At 36.4% G+C, this 24,388-nt stretch overlaps 1 long non-coding RNA gene across 1 annotated transcript in view; it reads right to left on the reverse strand.

The window, feature by feature from the left end:
* LOC309794313 overlaps positions 1 to 20,654 on the reverse strand; it is a 199,110-nt gene extending 178,456 nt beyond the window's left edge. The window contains exon 1 of the long non-coding RNA XR_014292027.1: positions 20,612 to 20,654. This is a non-coding gene — a long non-coding RNA (uncharacterized lncRNA). The remainder of the gene's footprint in view (positions 1 to 20,611) is intronic.
* Positions 20,655 to 24,388: the final 3,734 nt, after the last annotated feature.

Here is a 24,388-nt window from a genome sequence, read left to right on the forward strand (position 1 = left end):
GCCATGGCCGCTGAGCCTGCGCGTCCGGAGCCTGTGCTCCGCAACGGGAGAGGCCAAAACAGTGAGAGGCCTGCACACCGCAAAAAAAAAAAAAAAAACTTAGGAGATTTAACTACAACTATGAGACATTTTAGACTTCACAATATATCCATAAACAAAAGCAAACTGTCTTTCTAACTTTTAGATCCCAAATATAACTTAATCAGACACAGTAGGACAAAAGAAATCTAAAATTTTAAATGACTATTTTGTAGTTTTGTGTAAAATTCAAAGATGATAAAAAGTAGACAGATTTTAAAACCCTCTCCTCAATATTTTCAGTATAGGTAATTATAATATAAATGCCCATCACACTGAATGAAATGCCACAAAACCAACTATATTACACCTTTCATTTGCCCTACATATATAATTAAACCCAGTAAAATATAAAAATATAATGAAATCTTTCCACAACATTAGTAGGTCACCCTCAAACAATCTGACCTACACATGACTTGTCTAGCCAGGTCAACCTATCATTCACAAATCAATCATCCCCTCTTCTCTCCACATAATAATCCATATATAGCAACAACTAGTGAGAAAAAAAAAATCTAGTAATAAAGAATCAAAAGTCCCTGCTACACATTTAGAAAATTCAGATGAAAAGCTGACAGTAACCTTAAATATTACACTATTTATAAAATATTCAGGGCAAAGAAAGAAACAAACATACCTATTCTTCCAAAGACATTCCAGATAGCAAAAAGGTTTAGGTGGAAGAGGATATAAGATTAGTTTTTATATAAATAGTAATTCCTCATTTCATTTTAAAGGACATAAACCATTATATGTTATATGCTGATGAGATTTAACCACTCATTATTTGCAGAGTAAAATTTGGCTCATCTAGATCCAGCACCCATAAAATTATAAACTGACATGATATACTTATATTACCTTCCAATGTCATTTAATTGAGCTCTTGTTGTCCTGCTTGTTCTACAGGCAAGGAATTTCATCCAGATCTCACAGTACTAACTAACAAATTTTATGTCACTGTTCACAAAAGGACAGTGGATATCATTGAAAATCTCAGAGTAAAGAGTTCTAAAAACCTTTCCTACAGAAAAGCAATGAGAACACTAGCAAAAACTGTCAGAATCAACTTTTTCAAAATGCTGGAAATTAACCAAAGACATGCAGCAATCTAGGGAATGATTATTCAAGAAAAAGAGCTAAATAAGAACAATGAGCTTTGTGGCATTTTAATTTGCCCTTTGCCCATCTGCCCATCCCCAGCTCCACTGGAGTCTTAAAAAACAACAGCCACAATGAAGTCTGGCAGTCCAAGAAGTTGGAATTCTTTCAAAGCCCCATTCCCAGAGAAAGGTCGTTATTGGACACGAAAGACACCACATGTAAGGCTGTCATTATGTGAACTTACTCAGAGCTCACTAGTACAAAAAGTGCTTTCCCCTGAGAGACTCTGTCAAAACCAACCAGAGACAGTTGTTGAACATAACTTCCGAAAGTCAACCAGAAAAAAAGAACCCCATTAATAAAGAGGCAAAAGATCTGAATAGATATCTCAGCAAAGATATACAGATGGCAAAAAAGCATATGGAAAGATGCTAAACATCATAATGCATCAGGGAATTGCAAATTAAAACAATTAGAAACCACATCTATAAGAATGCCAAAAATCCAAAACATTGATAATACCAAATGCTGATATGGATGTGGACCAACAGGAACTCTCATTTGTTGCTGGTAAAAGTATAAAATGGTACAGCAACGTTGGAAGACAGCTGGGCAGTTTTGTCTCTTTTTAAAAAACTAAAATACTCTTTCCATACACCCCAGCAACTGTGCTCTTTGGTATGTACCCAAAGGAACTGAAAACTCACACCTATACAAAAACCTGCACATGCATGCTTAGAGCAGCTTTATTTACAATTGCCCAAACTTGGAAGTAAGATGCCCTTCACTAGGTGGATGCTGTTGTGCTATGAAAAGGCATGTTGAAACCTTAAATGCATATTACTAACTGAAAGAAACCAATTCGAAAAGGCTACATACTCTATGATTCCAACAATATGATATTTTGCAGGGGTAAAACTATGGAGACATTTTGATGATGGCTATTCTGAGCAGTGTGAGGTGATATCTCATTGTAGTTTTGATTTGCTTTTCTCTAATAATTAGCGATGTTGAGTACCTTTTCATGTGCCTTTTGGCCATCTGTGTGTCTTCTTTGGAGAAATGTCTATTTAGACCTTCTGCCTATTTTTTGATTGAGTTGTTTATTTTTTTGATATTGAGCTGTATGAGCTGTTTGTATTTTTGGAGATTAATCCCATGTCAGTTGCATCATTTGCAAATATTTTCTCGCATTCTGTACAATATGGCCATTATCAAAAAGTCTACAAATAACAAATGCTGGAGAGGGTGTGGAGAAAAAGGAACCCTCCTACACTTTTGGGGGGAGTGTGAATTGGTGCAGCCACTATGGAGAACAATATGGAGGTTCCTTAAAAAACTAAAAATAGAGCTACCATATGATCCAGCAATCCCACTCCTGGGCTTTATATCCAGAGAAAACCACAATTTGAAAAGATACAAGCACCTCAATGTTCACTGCAGCACTATTTACAATAGCCAAGACAAGGAAGCAACCTAAATGTCCACTGATAGATGAATGGATAAAGAAGATGTGGTTTATTTATACAATGGAATATTACTCAGCCATAAAAAAGAATGAAATAATGCCATTTGCAGCAACATGGATGGACCTAGAGATTGTCACACTGAGTGAAGTAAGCCAGACAGAGAAAGACAAATATCAAATATATGATATTGCTTATATGTGGAATCTAAAAAAAATGATACAAAAAAAAAATGATACAAAGGAATTTATTTACAAAACAGAACAGACTCACAGACTTCAAAAACAAACTTATGGTTACCAAAGGGGAAAGGTTGTGGGGAGGAGGGATAAATTAGCAGGTTGGGATTAGCATATACACATGACTATATATAAAATAGATAACCAACAAGGGCCTACTGTATAGCACAGGGAACTATACTCAGTGTTTGTAACAACCTATAAAGGAAAGGATCTGAAAAAAAATAGGTATCTATGCATGTATAACTGAATCACTTTTCTGTACACCTGAAACTAACACAACATTGTAAATCAACTATATGTCAATAAATAAATTAATTAATTTAAAAATTTAAGGAGACAGTGAAAAGGTCAGAAGTTGCCAGGGGTTGGGGGTAGAAGGGATAAATCAGCAGAGCACTGAGGATTTTTAGGGCAGCGAAAACATTCTGTACAATACTAAAATGGTGGATACATGTCATTATACTTGTGTCAAAACCCATGAAATACAAAACACCAAGAGTGAACACAAACTGTAAACTATGGACTTTGGGTGAAAATGATATGTAATGTAGGTCCATCAATCGTAACAAATGTTCTCTGGATGCAGGATGTTGACAGTGAGGGAGGCTGTGCATAAGTGGAAACGGGATATATGGGAACTCTGTACATTGCACTCAATTAATACTACTAAACAACTGAGAAAGAAATAGCATTAACTCCTCACAGACTTTTTTTCAAAAATAAAGAGGAAGAAACACTTCCAATTTCATTTTATGAAATCAACAATACCAAAATCATACAAAACCATTACAGGGAAGAAAATTAGAGAACAATAATCCTCACAAACTTAGACATAAACATTCTTATCAAAACATTAGGAAATCTGACTCGGCAACATAAAAATAATTACAGTAATAATACTTCATAATGAAGTTGAGTTTATTCCCACAATGCAAAGTAGGTTTCACAGTTAAAAATCAATGTAATTCTCCATATTAGTAGTATAAAGAAGAAAATCATATGATCATCTTAACTGACACAGAAAAACCATTTGGCAAAATTCAACATCTGTTAGTGATAAAAACTCTAAGCAAAATAGGGAATGAAAGGGAATTTCTTCAACCCGATAAGGACAACTATGAAAAAGCTATAGCTTTCATCATACTTAATGAAGACAGACTAAACATTTTATCCCCAAGGTCAGGAATAAGGTGAAGATGTACCCTCACTTCTGTTAAACATCACACTGGAGGTCCCAGACAATGCAATAATGATAAATAAATAAATAAAATTAAATTAAAGCCATACATATTTGAAAGAAAGAAGTAAAACATCATAGATAAGTTTTTGTAAATGTAAACTAGTAGTGAATTTTAGAGAGGTCACAGAATTTTAATACAAAAAATCAACAGCATTCCTAAATACTGGCAGTTAGCAAAAAAATTAAAGGAAAACAAAATCTGCTATACTATCAAGAAACATGAACTACTCTCAAACAAATTTAACAAAATTTGCACAAGATCTATACAAGGAAAACTACAAAACACTGCTGAGAGAATTTAAAGACACTACAAATAAATGAAAGGAGATACCACATAGATTGGAAGAATCATATTTCTTATTAGGATAATTACCAACTTGTTGGTCTAACATAGATTCAGTATAATCCCAAACAGATTTTTAGCAAACTTTGTGTAGAAACTGACCAGTTGATTCTAAAATTTACGTGGGAAAGGGCCAGCAATCACAAAGGTGTCTTCTTAGAGAAACAAAAAGCTGGAAGAGTGACAGTACTAGATATTGTCTTACAGACTTAGAATTATTATACCTAATTTCAAAACAGTATATGGTAGCAGTATAATGGACAGATATATCAATCAGCAGAACAGAACAATGAGTCCAGAAATAGAATAATGCACATTAGGTTGATTGATTTTCAGCAAAGTTGCCAAGGTATTTCAGAACTCCCTTTAGCACTCCTTACAGCAAAGACCTGCAGGTAGAAAATTCTCTAAGTTTTTATTTATCTAAAACATGATTTATTTGACCTTCATTCTCAGAAGATGTTTTTGCTGAAGACAATGAAAGTTGAATAAGGCTTTTTTTTTCTCTCTCTCTCAATACCTTAAAGACCTCATTCCTTTGGTTTCTGGACTCTATTGTTTATGATAAAAAATGAATGCTAATTCATATTGCTTTGTTCTATAAGTAACATGTCACTTTACTCTAGATGCTTTCAAGATTTTCTCTTAACCTTGTTTTTCAAACAGTTTAACTATAATGTTAAACCTTTCTTCCTTTTGTATTTGCCCTGCTTTTCATTGTACTCCTTAATCTGTAAATTTATATCTTTCAACTAATTTAGTAAATTTTCATTCATTGTCTTTTCATATCATTGTTTCTCATTACCTCTTCTTTTGGGACTCCAACTAGTTGCATATTAGATATATTATTCCACATGTCCCTGAGATTCTGTTCACTTTTGATTAGTCTTCTTTCTGCTGTCTTTACATTGGATAATTTCTATTAGTCTTTCTCCAAGTTCACTGTCTCTTGTTACTCCAATCTGCTGTTAAGCCCTTCTAGTGATGTTTCTTGGGCGGGGGGAGGGAGTGAGTACTGAATTTTCAACTCTAGAATTCTCCTCCACCACCACTTTTTATTTTATTTATTTTTTAAAAATATATATTTATTTATTATTTTTGGCTGTGTTGGGTCTTCATGCTGCACGCAGGCATTCTCTAGTTGTGGCGAGAGGGGGGCTACTCTTTGTTGCAGTGTGCGGGCTTCTCATTGCAGTGGTTTCTCTTGTTGTGGAGCACAGGCTCTAGGTGCATGGGCTTCAGTAGTTGTGGCACACAAGCTCTAGAGTTCAGGCTTGGTAGTTGTGGCGCACGGGCTTAGTTGCTCCACGGCATGTGGGATCTTCCTGGACCAGAGCTCAAACCCATGTCCCCTGCATTGGCAGGCAGATTCTTAACCACTGCGCCACCAGGGAAGCCCCACCGCCACTTTTTTTTTTTTTTTTCTTTAGAAGATGTTGTTGGTAGGAGTTTATTAATTAATTAATTTATTTTTGCTGTGTTGGGTCTTCGTTTCTGTGCGAGGGCTTTCTCTAGTTGTGGCAAGTGGGGGCCACTCTTCATCGCGGTGCGCAGGCCTCTCACTATTGCGGCCTCTCTTGCTGCAGGAGCACAGGCTCCAGACGCACAGGCTCAGTAGTTGTGGCTCACAGGCCTAGTTGCTCCGCGGCATGTGGGATCCTCCCAGACCAGGGCTCGAACCCGTGTCCCCTGCATTAGCAGGCAGATTCTCAACCACTGCGCCACCAGGGAAGCCCTCCACCACTTTTTAAAAAATAGTTTTTACTTCTCTGGTGAGACTTCCTATTTCTTAATTTATTACAAGCAAATTTCCCTTTATACTACTGAGCATATTTGTGATGTTTCCTTTAAAGTCCTTGTGTACTAATTCAACACTTCAATCATGTTGAGGTCAGATTCCACTGGGTGCCTTTTATCTTGAATAAAAATCACATTTTCCTGTTGCTTTGTGTGTCTAGATATTTTTGACTATATTATGGACATTCTGAACGATGTGTTATAGAGATTCCCAGTTATATTGTGGTTCTCTGAAGAATACTGATATTTTTATTGCAACAGGCAGTTAACCTGTCTGAAATCAACCACCAAATTGTTTTTACAGTGATGAGTAATAGTTGAAATCTCTGTTCAGATCTTTTAGGTTTAGCTGGACTGCTTGAAAACTGTCTCATGCAAGTCCAGTTCAGGGGTCAGGTGATGATACAGGTGAGTTTATAAACAGAATTTAGAGCTTCCCTTTGTGGATCTGTCATTTATCTACTCACTTTCCAGCTGCTGAGGTTACCCCAAATCCTGCTGTCTGGTTGTTCAAGCTAAAAGCCTGTCAATATTCTATTCAAGTTTTACCTTGGCCTGCACATGGGGGGAAAAAAAAGGTGATAAAAACATGGGAAATTCACCCAGTGCCATTCTCCTTTTCTAAGCAGATGCTCCTCCAGTTTCTGCTGGCTTTTGGTTGTTCTCCATTGTATTCAAGTAGTTGAACTTACATCTTTTTGACAGATTATAATTGTTACTGCAGAAGGGTTGTGCAAAAAGGTGGTACTCCTTCATGACCAGAAGCAATGATAATTTAATTGGGAATGCTAAAAATGGTGTTAGAAGAATTGGATATCCATGGGGAAAAAATTAATCCTAACACTTCCCTCACACAAAAATCAACACAAAATAGATCAGACACCTAAATGTAAAAGCTAAAACTGCAAATCACAGGAAGAATATCTTTGTGACCTTTAGGTAGACAAAGATTTCTTAGCATATAGAATACATGAATCATAAAATTAAAAATGGATAAATTGGACACCATCAAAATTATAAAACTTCTGCTCTTGAAAAGGCATCATTAAAAAATGAAATGGCAAATCTCACATAGGAGAAGATACTCTGAACATATGTAATTGACCAAGTACTTTTATACAGAATATATAAGAAATTTTAAAACTCAATAAAAAGAAAGCAAACAAGTCAATTATTAAATTAGCAAATATTTAAATAGACACATCATGAAGGATATATGAACACCCAAATAAACACAGGAAAATATGGTCAATGTCAGACATCAGTACAGTACAAATTAAAACCACAGTGAGATATAAATAAATACCCACTAGAATGGCTAAAATTTAAATGACTGACAGTTCCAATCAATGGAACTGTCAGTGGAGAATTGCAACTTTCATACATTCCTGAAGGTAACATAAAATCACAAAAATACTTTGGAAAAGAGTTTGATCATGTCTTATAAAACTGAACATACAATTACTGTATGATCTAGCAATTCCACTTCCTAGGTATTTACCCAACAATTGCATACAAATGTTCATAGGAGCTTTATTCATAATAGCTTCAAACTGGAAACAACCCAAATGTCAATCAACATATGAATGGATAAACAAATTATAATATACAGATATAGATATACAAATACTATAATACTGATACACATTAAAATATGACTTACTGTCAACAATATAATACTGAGAAAAAGAAACCAGATACAAAACAGTACATACTGTAAAATTTCATTTATATGACATTAAAATGAAAACAAATCTATAAAGTCAAAAAGCACATTAGTGGTTGCCTAAGGTTGGAGGGAAAGGGATGGAAAATGATTGAAAATGGGACAGGGAATTTATTGGGGTAAAGGAGAGAATGGGGAAGAAACTGCATCTGAGAAGATATTGATCAAGAATTTTACAAAACTGGTGAAAGTTATCAAGCTGTGATTCAACACTACAAAAGGATAAGCAGTATATATTATGATAAATATATAAATCTAGGCACACCATATTAAAATCACTAAAAATCAAAAAGGGAAAATCTCAGAGAGGTCAGTTTCTTTTAAAGGCATAAAAATGAGTTTGATAGCTAACTTCTAAGGAAAAACAGTAGAGACCAGAAGTTAATGGAATTACATCCTCAAAGGGATGGGAAAACTGAACTATTGATCCATTACTGACAAAACTACCCTTTACCAATGAAGGTGAAACAAAAACTGTTTTCAGATATACGAAAAATTGTGAGACTGTGTCCTCAACAAATCCACATTCAATAAATACTGAAGGGCATTCTTCAGGCAGAAGGAAAATCATTCCACCAATGGAAGCTAGGAGACACAGGAAGGAATGAAAAGTCACAGAAAGGTAAATCTACAATAATGTTCATATCTTAGGGAATTAAAAATATCTAGAAAATAAAAATACAAAGTAATAGCAAAATATGAAAATATTTCAAATGTAAGTTAATAATAGATTTGATAAATCAAGAATATAGAACAGTGGAGGGAAATGAAATTAATTTATTTTTTTTCGGTATGCGGGCCTCTCACCGCCGCGGCCTCTCCTGTTGCGGAGCACAGGCTCCGGACGCGCAGACCCAGCGGCCACGGCCCACGGGCCCAGCCACTCCGCAGTACATGGGATCCTCCCGGACCGGGGCACAAATCTGTGTCCCCTGCATCAGCAGGCGGACTCCCAACCACTGCGCCACCAGGGAAGCCAGAAATTAATTTTTTAAAAAATCAATCCAACAGAAGGCAAGAAAGGAAACTAAAAAAACCAGAATGAAGTGATGAAACAGAGTAAATGGTAAGTATCAATACATTTATAATTACTAATACATTAGTAATTATATTAAATTAAAAAGGGTAAACTGCAGGGGTCTGATTTCTTTTTTTTTAACTTTTGAATTTTATTTAAATTATTTATTTATACAGCAGGTCCTTATTAGTCATCAATTTTATACACATCAGTGTATACATGTCAATCCCAATCGCCCAATTCGTCACACCCCCCACCCCCCACCCCCCCACCGCCACTTTCCCACCTTGGTGTCTATACGTTTGTTCTCTACATCTGTGTCTCAAGTTCTGCCCTGCAAATTGGTTCATCTGTACCATTTTTCTAGGTTCCACATATATGTGTTAATATACGATACTTGTTTTTCTCTTTCTGACTTACTTCACTCTGTATGACAGTCTCTAGATCCATCCACGTCTCTACAAATGACCCAATTTTGTTCCTTTTTATGGCTGAGTAATATTCCATTGTATATATGTACCACATCTTCTTTATACATTGGTCTGTCAATGGGCATTTAGGTTGCTTCCATGACCTGGCTATTGTAAATAGTGCTGCAGTGAACGTTGGGGTGCATGTGTCTTTTTGAATTATGGTTTTCTCTGGGTATATGCCCAGTAGTGGGATTGCTGGATCATACGGTAATTCTTGTTTTAGTTTTTTTAAGGAACCTCCATACTGTTCTCCATAGTGGCTGTATCAATTTACATTCCCACCAACAGTGCAAGAGGGTTCCCTTTTCTCCACACCCCCTCTAGCATTTGTTGTTTGTAGATTTTCTGATGATGCTCATTTGAACTGGTGTGAGGTGATACCTCATTGTAGTTTTGATTTGCATTTCTCTATTAGTGATGTTGAGCAGCTTTTCATGTGCTTCTTGGCCATCTGTATGTCTTCTTTGGAGAAATGTATATTTAGGTCTTCTGAGCATGTTTGGATTGGGTTTTTTTTTTAATATTGAGCTGCATGAGCTGCTTATATATTTTGGAGATTAATCCTTTGTCCGTTGATTCATTTGCAAATATTTTCTCCCATTCTGAGGGTTGTCTTTTCGTCTTGTTTATGGTTTCCTTTGCTGTGCAAAAGCTTTGAAGTTTCATTAGGTCCCAGTCCTTTATTTTTGTTTTTATTTCCATTACTCTAGGAGGTGGATCAAAAAAGATCTTGCTGTGATTTATGTCAAAGAGTGTTCTTCCTATGTTTTCCTCTAAGAGTTTTATAGTAGGGGTCTGATTTCTAACCACTTGACTCTTAAGGACTCCAAGATCTCATCTCTTGAGGCTGTATGCCTCTAAAACTCAAGCCCCTCAAATACTGAGACCTATATCTCCTTATGCTCAGTTAAGCAGTTTAAGTAGCCTATAGGCTTATTACTCTTTTTTTCCAGCACCTTAATTGTTTCTGGACCCTGAGGACTTTCCTTTTATATGATATATATATATATATATATATATATATATATATATCTTTCTGTCTGTGTCTTGGTCTAAATCTCCTTCTTCTTTCTCTCATAAAGACACCAGACATTGGATTAGGACCCATCCTAATCCAGTATGACCTCATCTTAACTTGGATAAAATCTGCAAAAACCTATTTCCAAATAAGATCACTTTTACAAACACCAAGGGTTATTAAGACCTGAACATACATTTCAGGGGAACACAATTCATTCCACACCAGAAAATGTCTCTAAATTTAGAAAGCTGTACAAAGTTCTAATAATTCCTATCCATGTTCTGCTGGTCTGGGCCTCCTGTTTGCTTTATTTATCTCTGTGGATAGTGATTTTTAAATGACCCTAGCGCTCTGAACTTCTATAAAGCCCTACAAAAATTTCTCTTCCCAGGTAATGGGCTTGACAGTATAGATAGGATAAGTTTCTGTCTTATTTGAAGACAAGGATCAAATCTTTATAATTCCCTAAAACCAGAATGGGGCCTGATATCAATAAACTAGAAACCATTCAGGTACCCATTTGTTTCAGCTGTGTAACCTGTTTCTCAGGGGACCTCCCGACTAGGTGATAAGCTTTTAACTAAATTCCTATGCCATGTAAGAAAGATCTCCTTATGGCTTTCCTCAAACCCCACATCCTTGTTTTCCTCTCTCTGAGATTATTTCATGGTTTCAAAAATCTCCTAGAAGGCACTGATTTGACTGCTGAGAGTAGCACCGCTTTCCAAAATATACATTGGTGCAATTGCTTCCAGGTCATCATACTTTACAGTTTTGATTAGGGTAGTATTCCCAGAAGAAACCACAACTTCTTTAAAGAAGTTATATGATTGTGACCTCACAGAAGCAATTCGTCCTCCCCCAACATCCTTTTCTTGGTTGGTTCGTATCTTTCCTCAGTTGTACATTTGATATTGTGCTCTTTTATAAGTAAAAATATTTTAGTTTCTATATCCCTTCCCCGTTCTACCTCCATTGTGTTGTGCCCTTTGTATTTTCTTAAAAAATTATTTGAAATATTTTAGAAATAAAAATCAAGTAAAACTTCTACATATCTATCATACAGCTTAAGAAATAACACATTGCCAAATACAGTTTAAGCACTCTATAATTTCTCCCTTAATGACATTCTTCCTCTCTTCCCCACCTCCCTACAAGTTCATACCACAAGTTATCTCCAAAACAAATTACTACCTGGAAGCTGATGTTTATGATCCCCAAACATTTTTTATACTTTTACTAAATTATGTAGTGTTATATATTTTTTTAAACTTTAATTTGATATTATACATATTATAGTTTCCTCGGAAATCTTTTTTTTTTGCTCAAACTATGATTGTGAGGTTCATCATATTGATATGTTATTTCTCTGGTTTGTTATTTTAATACCTTCTTCACTTTTTCATTCTGAGAATATACAACCATTTTTATAATCATTCTTCTAATGATGGACATTAAGTTAGTTTCCATGTTTTTGCAATTATAAACAATCCTGTTTGAACAATCCACTAATGGGTTATAACTAGTAGTTTTCTCCTTTTTTTTGAACAGCTTTATTGAGACATAATTCACATACCACAAGATTTGCCATTTAAACTGTACAACTCAGTAGGTTTTTAGAATTATCACAAACTACGCAGCCATCACAAGTATCTAACTGCAGAGCATTTTCATCATTTCCCCCCAAAACCCCATACCCACTCCCCATTCTCCCTGTCCCAGTGCCTAGCAACCACTAATCTACATTCTGTCTCTATAGATTACCTATCTTGGACATGTTATATAAAGAGACTCATACAATACATGGCCTATGTGACTGGCTTCTTTCACTAAGCATGTTTTTCAAGGTTCATCCATACTGTAGCATGTATATTAATTTGATTGTAGTGATGACTTAATAGGTGTATGCCAAAACTTATCAAACTATATGATTAAATATATGCAATTTGTTGTATGTTAATTATAACTCAGTAAAGACTGTTACAAGACAAAGAAGTACACTACATAATGATTAAGGGATCAATCCAAGAAGAAGATATAACAATTATAAATATTTATGAACCCAACATAGGAGCACCTCAATACATAAGGCAAATGCTAACAGTCATAAAAGGGGAAATCGATAGTAACACAATAATAATAGGGGGGCTTCCCTGGTGGCGCAGTGGTTGAGAGTCCGCCTGCCGATGCAGGGGACACGGGTTCGTGCCCCAGTCCGGGAAGATCCCACATGCCGCGGAGCGGCTGGGCCTGTGAGCCATGGCCTCTGGGCCTGCGCGTCCGGAGCCTGTGCTCCTCAACAGGAGAGGCCACAACAGTGAGAGGCCCGCGTATCGCAAAAAATAATAATAATAATAATAATAATAATAATAACAGGGGACTTTAACACCGCACTTACACCAATGGACAGATCATCCAAACAGAAAATAAGGAAACACAAGCTTTAAATGACACAATAGACCAGATGGATTTAATTGATATTTATAGGACGTTGCACCCGAAAGTGGCAGAATACACTTTCTTCACAAGTGCACACGGAACATTCTCCAGGATAGATAACATCTTGGGTCATATATCAAGCCTCGGAAAATTTAAGAAAATTGAAATCGCATCAAGCATCTTTTCTGACCATGATGCTATGAGATTAGAAATCAATTACAGGGGAAAAAAACTGTAAAAAACACAAATACATGGAGGTTAAACAGTGCACTACTAAATAACCAAGAGATCTCCAAAGAAATCAAAGAAGAAATAAAAAAATACATAGAAACAGATGACAATGAAAACACGACAACCCAAAACCTATGGGACACAGCAAAAGCATTTCTAAGAGGGAAGTTTATAACAATTTAATCTCACCTCAAGACACAAGAAAAATCTCAAATAAACAATGTAACCTTACACCTAAAGCAACTAGAGAAAGAAGAACAAAGAAAACCCAAAGTCAGTAGAAGGAAAGAAATCATAAATATCAGAGCAGAAATAAATGAAATAGAAACAAAGAAAACAACAGCAAAGATCAATAAAACTAAAAGCTGGTTCTCTGAGAAAATAAACAAAATTGATCAGTCTTTAGCCAGACTCTTCAAGAAAAAAAAGGGAGAGGACGCAAGTCAATAAAATTAGAAATGAAAAAGGAGAAATCACAACTGACACCATAGAAGTACAAAGGATTGTAAGAGACTACTACAAACAACTATACACCAATAAAATTAACAACCATGAAGAAATGGACAAATTCGTGGAAAGGTACAATTTTCCAAGACTGAACCAGGAAGAATTAGAAAATATAAACAGATTTTTCACAAGTAGTGAAATAGAAGCTGTAATCAAAAATCTTCCAACAAACAAAAGTCCTGGTCCAGATGGCTTCACAGGTGAATTCTATCAACATTTAGAGAAGACCTAACACTTATCCTTCTCAAACTCTTCCAAAAAATTGCAGAGGAAGGAACACTCCCAAATTCATTCTAAGAGGCCACCATCACCCTGATACCGAAACCAGACAAATATATCACGAAAAAAGAAAATTACAGACCAATATCACTGATGAACATAGATGCAAAAATCCTCAACAAAATACTAGCAAATAGAAGCCAACAAAACATTAAAAGGATCATACACCACGATCAAGCCCAAGGATGCAAGGATTCTTCAATATTCGCAAATCAATCAATGTGATACACCATATTAACAAATTAAGGAATAAAAAACATATGATCATCTCAATAGATGCAGAAGCTTTTGACAAAATTCAACACCCATTTATGATAAAAACTCTCCAGAAAATGGGCATAGAAGGAATCTACCTCAACATAATAAAGGCCATATATGACAATTCCACAGCAAACATCATTCTCAATGGTGAAAAACAAAGCATTTCCACTAAGATCAGGAACAAGACAAGGATGTCCACTCTCGCCACTGTTATTCAACATAGTTTTGGAAGTCCTAGCCACAGCAATTAGAGAGGAAAAAAAAAAAGGAACACAAATTGGAAAAGAATTAAAACTGTCACTGTTTGTAGATGACATGATACTATACATAGAAAATCCTAAAGATACCACCAGAAAACTATTAGAACTAATCAACAAATTTGGTAAGGTTGCAGGATACAAAATTAATGCATAGAAATCTCTTGCATTCCTATACACTAACAACTAAAAATCAGAAAGAGAAATTAAGGAAACAATCCCATTTACCACCACAACAAAAAGAATAAAATACCTAGGAATAAATCTACCTAAGGAAGGCAAAAGCCTTGTACTCAGAAAACTATAAAACACTGATGAAAGAAATCAAAGATGACATAAATAGATGGAGAGATATACCATGTTCTTGGATTGGAAGAATCAATATTGTGAAAATGACTATACTACCCAAACCAATCTACAGTTCCAATGCAATCCCTATCAAACCACCAATGGCATTCTTCACAGAATTAAAACAAAAAAATTTACAATTTGTATGGAAACACAAAAGCCCCGAATAGCCAAAGCAATCTTGAGAAAGAAAAACAGAGCTGGAGGAATCAGACCTGACTTCAAACTATACTACAAAGCTACAGTAATCAAGACAATATGGTACTGGCACAAAAACATAAATATAGCTCAATGTTACAGGATAGAAAGCCCAGAGCTAAACCCATGCACGTATGGTCACCTATTTTACTACAAAGGAGGAAAGAACGTACAATGGAGAAAAGATAGCCTCTTCAATAAGTGGTGCTGGGAAAACTGGACAGCTACTTTTGAAAGAATGAAATTAGAATACTTCCTAACACCATACACAAAAATAAACTCAAAATGGATTAAAGACCTAAATGTAAGACTGGACACTATAAAACTCTTAGAGGAAAACATAGGAAGAGCACTCTTTGACATAAACCACAGCAAGATCTTTTGTGACCCACCTCCTGGAGTAATGAAAATAAAAACAAAAATAAACAAATGGGACCTAATTAATCTTAAAAGCATTTGCACAGCAAGGGAAACCATAAACAAGATGAAGAGACAACCCTCAGAATGGGAGAAAATATTTGCAAACGAATCAACGGACAAAGCATTAATCTCCAAAATATACAAACTGCTCATGGAGCTCAGTATTAAAAAAAATAAACAACCCAATTAAAAAATGGGCAGAAGACCTAAATAGACATTTTACCAAAGAAGACACACAGGTGGCCAGGAGGCACATGAAAAAATAGTCAACATCACTAATTATTAGAGAAATGCAAATCAAAACTACAATGTGTTATCACCTTACAACGGTTAGAATGGGCATAATCAGAAAATCTACAAACAACAAATGCTGGAGAGGGTGTGGAGAAAAGGGAACCCTTTTGCACTGTTGGTGGGAATGTAAATTGATACAGCCACTATGGAGAACAGTATGGAGGTTCCTTAAGAAACTAAAGACAGAGCTACCATATGACCCAGCAATCCCACTACTGGGCATATACCCTGAGAAAACCATAATTCAAAAGGACACATGTACCCCAACGTTCACTGCAGCACTATTTACAATAGCCAGGACATGGAAACAAGCTAAATGTCCAATGATACATGAATGGATAAAGATGTGGTACATATATACAAGGGAATATTACTCAGCCATAAAAGGAACGAAATTGGGTCATTTGTAGAGACGTCGATGGACCTAGACTAAAGTCTGTCATACAGAGTGAAGTAAGCCAGAAAGAGAAAAACAAATATCGTATATTAATGCATATATGTGGAGTCTAGAAAAATGGTACAGATGAACCTATTTGCTGGGCAGGAATAGAGATGTAGATGTAGAGAACAGACATGAGGACACAGGGTGGGAAGCGGAGGGTGGGACAAATTGGGAGATTTTGTTTGACATAAATACACTACCATGTGTAAAATAGGTAGTGGGAACCTGCTGTATAGCACACGGAGCTCAGCTTGGTGCTCTGTGATGACCTAGATGGGTGGGATGGGGGGTGAGGGGTAGGAGGGAGGTCCAAGAGGCAGGGCATATAAGTATACATATAGCTGATTTACTTCATTGTACACCAGAAAGTAACACAACATTGTAAAGCAATTATACTCCAAAAAAAAAAAATAATTAAAAGAAATATGCAATTTGTTGTACGTTAATTATAACTCAATAAAGCTGTCCAAAAAAATAGGCAAAAGATTTTAATAATGCTTCACCATAGAAGATATACATATAGCAAATAAATAAATGAAAGATGCTCTACATCATGAGTTATCAGAGAAATGCAATTAAAATTACAATGAAACATCAATACACACTGAATGGAATAGTTAAATTTTAAAATACTAATACCACCAAGAGCCGATGTGAATAACCAGAGCTGTTATAAGCTGCTGATAGGAAAACGAATGGAATAGCCACTTTGGGAAAAACTTTGGTAGTATTTTAGGATGTTAATCATACATTTATCTTATAACATAGCAGCTTCATTCCTAGGTAGTCACCCAGCAAAAATAAAAATCTATGGCCCCACAAAGACCTGCAGGCAAATGGTTATGGCAGCTTTATTACTAATAGCCAAAACCTGAAAACAACCCAAATGTCCATTAACTAGCTAATGGATAAACAAATTATGGTCCATATGTATAATGGAGTACTATTCACACACAAAAAGGAATAAACTACTGATACATGCAACAACATGAATGAATCTTAAGTGCATTATGCCAAGTGAAAGAAGCCAGACATAAAAGGTTGCATACTACAGAATTCCATTAACATCATGTTCTCAAAGTACAAACGTATAGTGGCAGATATCAGATCAGTGGTTGCTAGGGGATAGGTATGGGATCTGAGAATTGATGATAAAGGAGCATGAGGTAACTTTATAGACTAACAGAAATACTCTATATCTTGATTATGGTAGTAGTTCACAATTGCTTATATTTATCAAAATTCATAGAACTATACTCCTAAAAAGAGTGAATTTTACCATATGTAAATTCAGCCTCAATAAAACTGACTTTAATAAAAAGCAGCAGCCAGGGGGTGGAAAAAATGACACATTACATACAGGAGAACAAAGATCAGAATGACTCCAAATATCTTACTAACAACAACACAAGACAGAAAACAACAGAATATTAAAGTACTAAAAAACACATTATATATTCAGCTTAAAAATAAATCTTTCACAAATGAAAGTGAACTAAAAACCTTTACAAGTAAAAAAAAAAAAAAAAACCTAATAGAATCCATTACCAACAAGCCATACCATAAGCAATGTTAAAGGAAGTTCTTCAGACTGAAGAAAACTAATGAAAACTTGGATCTACAAGAAGAGATAGAGTGCCAGAAATGGTAAGATGTAGACCAATAGAATTTACTCTCATTTTCCTAATTTCATTAAAACCTCCTCAAAAAGAAAGCACCAGGCCTGGATGGATGCACTGGTGCTTTCTATCAAATCTTTAACAAAAAATAATACCAATCCTATACAAAATCTTTCAAGAAATAGAGAAGAATACAACACATCTCAGATCATTTAAAGAAGTCAGACAGCACTGCCCTAATGCTAAAATCAGAAAATCACAAGAAAGCAAAACCAAGATAAATTTCCCTTATGGAACACTCTAAAGAAAAAAATTTTAAGATCACATTAAAAGACATAAAAACAATCAGGATATACTATGTTCATGGATGGAAAGACTGAATATTGTAAAGTTGACAGTTCTTCCCAAATTAATGTGTATATTCAAAGCAATTCCTATCAAAACCCCAAGATTTCTCATGGTATTTAATAAACTGATCATAAAAATTAATATGGAAGATATAAGGGCCAAGAATAAATAAGACAAGAGAACAACTTGGTATAAAGAGAGCAGTTTAACCTACTGAATATTGTCTTAGTTTAGAGATAAGGTCATTTAAAACACTATGTTATATGTGCAGGGCGAGACAAATGAAACAGACTAGAAAAGCTCAAAAACAAAGGCAAACACACACACACACACATATATATATGTATATATGTATATGTATACACACACACACACACACTCACACACACACACATATATGTAGAAACTGTATGGGAATATGACATTATCCATTCAGTGAGGAAAGGATGTCCTATTCCAGGGGTTGGCAAACTTTTTCTGTTAAGGGTCAGACAGTAATATATCAGGCTTTGAAGCCCATATAGTCTCTGTCAAAACTACTCAACTCTGACGTTGTAGCACAAAAGCACCCAGACAACAACAAGTGGATGTACTTGTGTTCCCACAGAATTTTATTTACATAAACAGATAGTGGGTCAGATTTGGCCCATGGGCCAATGTTTTCCAAACAGCAACAAAACAACGAAAAATTTTTAGTTAAAACCATTTCTCACATCACACACAAAACTAAGTTTCAGGTGAACTAAAGTTCTAATGTGAAAAAGTAATGCTTGATGATGTAAATTATATTCAGAACAAGCTAGTGGAATTTCACGATAAAAATCATTTTACTATAAGACATCCAAAACAGTAAGGCACAAAAATTATTTTAACTCTTGATGTTGATCAAGTATTCTCCTAATTTTTATGTTAATGCAAAAAGATACATCTTGTCAGTTTACTTCTTGTATACCTGTGTGCCCATACCCTCATCTGTGAATTACCTTCCTTTAATTTTAGAAAGCATTTCAGTGACTTCTCTAAAATTATTAACCCAGTGCTCAATTGAAAGTGGTGCTACTAATACAACTTCTTCAAGCTTTCCCATCCCAACTTTCTTCAGAACAAGTCTTAATTCAGAAGTTAAATGACGGCCATTTTTAAGAAGTAAAGCACTTAGCTGCTTTGGCTGTTTAACTATTTCTACTTTTTAAGAAATATAAATACACTTCTAGAACTGGACTGAGGTCCTATGGAAATCGGTACTTCAGAGTGGACTTTAAAACTCCCTGAAATTGATACAAAATTTTTGTGTGTATGTGTCATATTCTATACAAAAGATTCAAGGTTTTCCTTGCTTCTTAAAGGGGACTATGATCCCCCCCCCAAAAAAGTTAAGAACCTCTGTTCCAGAGGCTGGACATACAGAAAATCAAGTTGAATGATCAGATTAGAAAGAAAATAGAAGATTTTCATAGTCATAGACAGGGGATATAGGAAAAGATGTCCATTTATACTATAAAACTCTTTAAGTGGTTCTGAATTTCAATTTGAAATTCAGTCGATGGGGGTGTAGTGGGGGGAGTCATCATAATAGACACAGAAGGTTAATGAAGAGAACACTTTTCAATCAGTGTTTTTTTTTGCTTGTTTGTCTTTTATGTTACCGATCAAGCCTCAATTTCACTGTACCCCAACAGACCTATTGGCTTTGTTCTGTTTTAAGGTCTGGAAAGTATTCATAACGCCAAAACGAAATGTATGTGTTAACAGGGTCCGACCAAGAAAATAATCCTGTTTTCGACAGGAATCCAATCATTCAGAGTCAGCAACTGGGACAAGATCTTACATTTCTGTAAGCGCTTTATACAGCGCTTGCACTTGCCGCTTTCCAGCGGACCTTCACTGCGTCCAGGTGTGAAGAAGTGGACAGCAGCATCCTATTCCATGATAAGGAACGTTCTGGACTCAGTTTGTGAGATGTGGGGCGCTCCCCAGGTTGCTCAGGAGTCTTTTCCACACTGTCAAGGGCAGGTAGAAAGTTTCTGACAGTGTTGGTGATGGAGAGCCGGATATAATTACGAAAGAGGTCGGGGGGAGTCAAGTACGCTTGGGGGAGGTGTAAGCACGGCAGGGTCTGAGGGTTGCTACTGGGGAGGGAAGGAACTGAGAGACACCGCGAAAGAAGAGGAAAAGGGAGCGTCAGGAGGAGCCTCCCTCCAGGGGCGACAGAATAGGGGCGGGCGCGTTGTCTCTGAGACGCGAGGAAAACGTGAGAGAAGAACCTAGAGGCTGCGAGGAAGCGAACAGAGGGGCTGCCTCAGGGAGGGAAGCAGCCCGGCTGAAGACCCTCATCTCGAGGCGGCTTGTTTGACTCAGCGTCCCTGCACCTCGGCCGCCCTTTTCATCCTTCTCCCCTCAGGGTCGCTCACCACCCAGTTTGTTGGCTCCAGCAAGACGCCCAGCTGCCTTCCTTACCTCACGAACTCTCCGCGCCACAAATTCAAGTAAGACTCCCGGAGCCTCGCAGCCCGGAACATCTCCTAGAGTGAAGGACAGATGGACCAATCGAAGCCCGGCTGGCCGCAAGCGTACAGGACGGTGGGCGGGGCGAAGTGATGGGGTGGGACCAAGCAGCGCTGCCATGACGACGGCTTCCGGTGGGCGGGCTGTGGTGACTTATAGCCGGAAGGTGAGACGCCGCGGGAAAAGCGGTCCTGTTAGGTGGTCCAGGTGGTTTGGGGCTGAGGCCGTCTCCTCAAGAGTAACCGCGGGCCTGTGCTACGGTCACGCCTCCGGCCTCCGTTTCCTTTAGCCTTCTCTCTCACCAAACGATTTTCCTGTCCAGTTGTAAAGTGCAAGTTGTTTCCCCAAGGTAAGCGTGTAGTACCACCACCCCTTGTTGGGTAAGGGGTAACGGAAACTTGAGTCCACTTTGTCACCCGGGGAGCGGGTACTAAAAAAAGAAAAAGGTGAAAATTTGGATTTCTAAACATTTAGTAATGGTTTACCGTGTGAATTTTTCCTGTATCGTACACAGTTTGTAGTCTTTAAATATTGGGTGCAACTTGAGTTACGGTTAAATTTAAAATTCTAGTTATTTCTGACCGTCAAATTTCATCTAAACCGGGTATTGAAGAGCTTAATTTTAAAATTTTATGTAACAGTCTAAAAGCTTCTCTAATTTAAGTTCTTAATCTCCTATAAGTCTGAAGTTAGATGGTAAGATGGGCAGGTGCTTTGAATTCAGACCATTACAGGAATCAAACTAATTAAGCCGAGGCTTCTCCTTTCTTAGATCATCACTTGAATCTAAAATAATTGAAACCAGGTGCTATGCATGGCTCCTTTGGTTCAACGTGTATCTCTTTTGGCGATAATGGTCTCACATAAGTCTCTCATTTATGGAAGAACGTAAGCATTGTTGAAATGATGGAGGAGAAGTAAGGCTTTCTGCAGACAAATAATACTTTAAAAAAAAAACTTACAGCTTTGAAACACATCTTTTAACAAAACAAAAGTCGTTAAATTCTTGTCTCCAAAATCTAAAAGAAAAATTCAGCAGAACTTATCTGCTTATCAAGAAGAAATTCTTCCTCTACACTTAAGACAGGGAAGCATTTATGAAAGCTTAGATCTATATGTGTTTAGGTTCCTGCCAACCCCTTTCTTAAAATTCCATCTTTAAAACTCCTTGCTATTGAGCACTTTTCCAGCAGCTTGGATGAAACATTCCAAAGAACTTACTCAGCCTGAAGGTTAGAAATTTCATTAAATAAAAAATTAAATATATTAGAATACTTAGGTATGAAACATTAATGAACAGAGTAACACATTCTTCAGAAGAAGAGGCACTTAAGAAAACACAGGCCACCTGTGTTTGGCACTGTGGAGCCATCTACTGTGATGAGATTTGACAAGCAAGAGATCAAAAAATGGCCAGATTTCAAAAGAGACCGTTCTGTGAGCTGCTTATTGCCCTCATAGACCATTTGAAAATAAAACTAACTCTCAGCAGAAGCCCAAGAGGCTTTAGAGATGAACCAGACCATCCTTTGGATGTCAGTATTATACTGAACAAAGTCAGTTATACTGTTATTTATCTGCAGGGGGAAAATGCCTAAATTTTATAAGGATTTGAGACATTAATTAAGAAATATATAGTGGTTATAGAGTTTAGAAAGCCAAGAAAGGAGACCGGAATCTAAGGTAGATTTACTTGGGAAAAACAATGTTCTCTGTAGTAGCATTTGACTTTGTACTCTCCATTCCTCTCACCTAAATGTCCTCTCCCCTCTGCTTGGTTGAATCTTACTAATCTCTCAAGACCCAGGTCACGTTCTGAATTTTTTTGAGCTGTAACCCATAGTTAACTCTCTCCCTCCAGAACATCTATAGAATTATAAATATACTCTTTATTTGGCTTTTTTTCTTTAGGACTGGTAATGTTTTTATCATTTATGTTGATGAATGTATCTTACATATAGTTTACATATAGTTTGCCTCATCTGCTAGATCCTAAGCTACTTAGAGTTGTATTCACCACTGTACCTGGCAGAATGACTTGAACATGGTAAACATAATTCTGATGTAAAAACGCCTAAGTTAAGATTAGTATTAAACATAGTTGGTAGCTGCATTAGTTTTTTGGGTTTGCTGTAACAGAATACCACAGACTGAGGGAATAAACAGCAGCAATTAATTTACTCAATTCTAGAGGCTAGAAAGTCCAATATCAAGGTGTCAGCAGGGTTGATTTCATTCTGAAGCGTCTCTCCTTGGCATGTAGTTTTGCCTCTGTCTTCACATGGTCTTTACTTCATGGACATGCACATCTGTGTCCATATTTCTTCTTATAAGGACATCAGACATATTGGATTAGGGCCCATCCTAAAGACCTCATTTTAATTTAGTTACCTCTTTAAAGACCTTATCTCCAAGTATGGTTGCATTCTGAAATACTGGGGATTAGGACTTCAGCATATGAATTTGGGGGGGACACAATTCAGTCTGTAACAATAACCAACAGTCAAAAAGAAGAAATGATTGGGAACAGTTGTCTGTCATCATTAGAACTCTCATCTTTAGACCTATAGATAACATAATTGTGTACATCTGATTAGTGTAAGATAATAGGGAGTGGGAGAGCCTGTGGTAAGTCAGAGAGTGTTTGCCCAAAGACATTCAAATTAAAATTTGTCAAAAAACAAAAAACACAACACACACACACACATCCCAGCACACCAACAAAATACCGGATCATCCAAACAAACAAACAAAAACAAGCTGATTGGTTTTGGCTCATAGGGATATGGTTTGCAAAAACCACCAGCATATTATTTCATTTGGAATCTATAACCTCTTAAGTAGATGCTGGACATACTAAGTATGTTTTTGCATATCCAAAGACATCTTCCCCAGATCCCATTGGTTCACACATAACTTTTTTATTGAGTACCTGCTTTATTGAAGGGACTGTACTAAGTGCCTTCCTGAGATTAAAATCCATAAATTTGGCCACATATATCCAAGAGTTACAAGGAAATCCAATTTTTGAGATAATTTATTAAATGTATAACCATGCATAATTTAGTATTTTGGGGGATACAGCTTTATCCTGTAAATAAATTAGAACTCTGAAAAAAATTCCTTGTCAGATTATGGGCTCTGATAAGGCCAAGGTTCTGATCTCAAATACAAGTGGAAAAGATAGGAGACATGTACAAAAATAATTATAGTGCAAGATAAAAATGAGACTGTAAGAGAATTATAAAGTACTGTGAGAAATTAGAGGAGGAAAAGATTTCTTCCAGGTTGGCGTGTTACTAAAAGTGTTTAATGAAATTAGAATTACTCTTTCTTGTAGCACTTGGTACACATTAACCAATGTGTTATATGTTAGTTATTTGCATATGTTCACAATTCCCCCAGTACAATCTGAAATACAGAAGAATGTTTTAATCTTTATATGCTCCAGTCTAGTGTTGCTCAAAAGTATCAGAGTCACCTGGGGAACTTTTTAACAATAAACTTTTCTCAACTCTGGCTCTATAGATTCAAATTTAGTAGGCCTGGAGGAATGCTAGAGAATCTCTGTTTTTAAAAGGTTTCTCCCACTTAATGATTCTGATTATCAACCCCACTCAGAACCTTCTGCCCTAGAGCACCTGGTATATAGTATGCTCTCAATAAGGTCTTGTCACATTAAATGAGTGGAGCTGTGATTTAGTAAGATTAAAAAGGCCCCTGTGTGCA

The sequence above is a fragment of the Mesoplodon mirus genome (assembly GCF_964341445.2).
Source record: "Mesoplodon mirus genome assembly, chromosome: 19".
Taxonomy (NCBI): Eukaryota; Metazoa; Chordata; class Mammalia; order Artiodactyla; family Ziphiidae; genus Mesoplodon; species Mesoplodon mirus.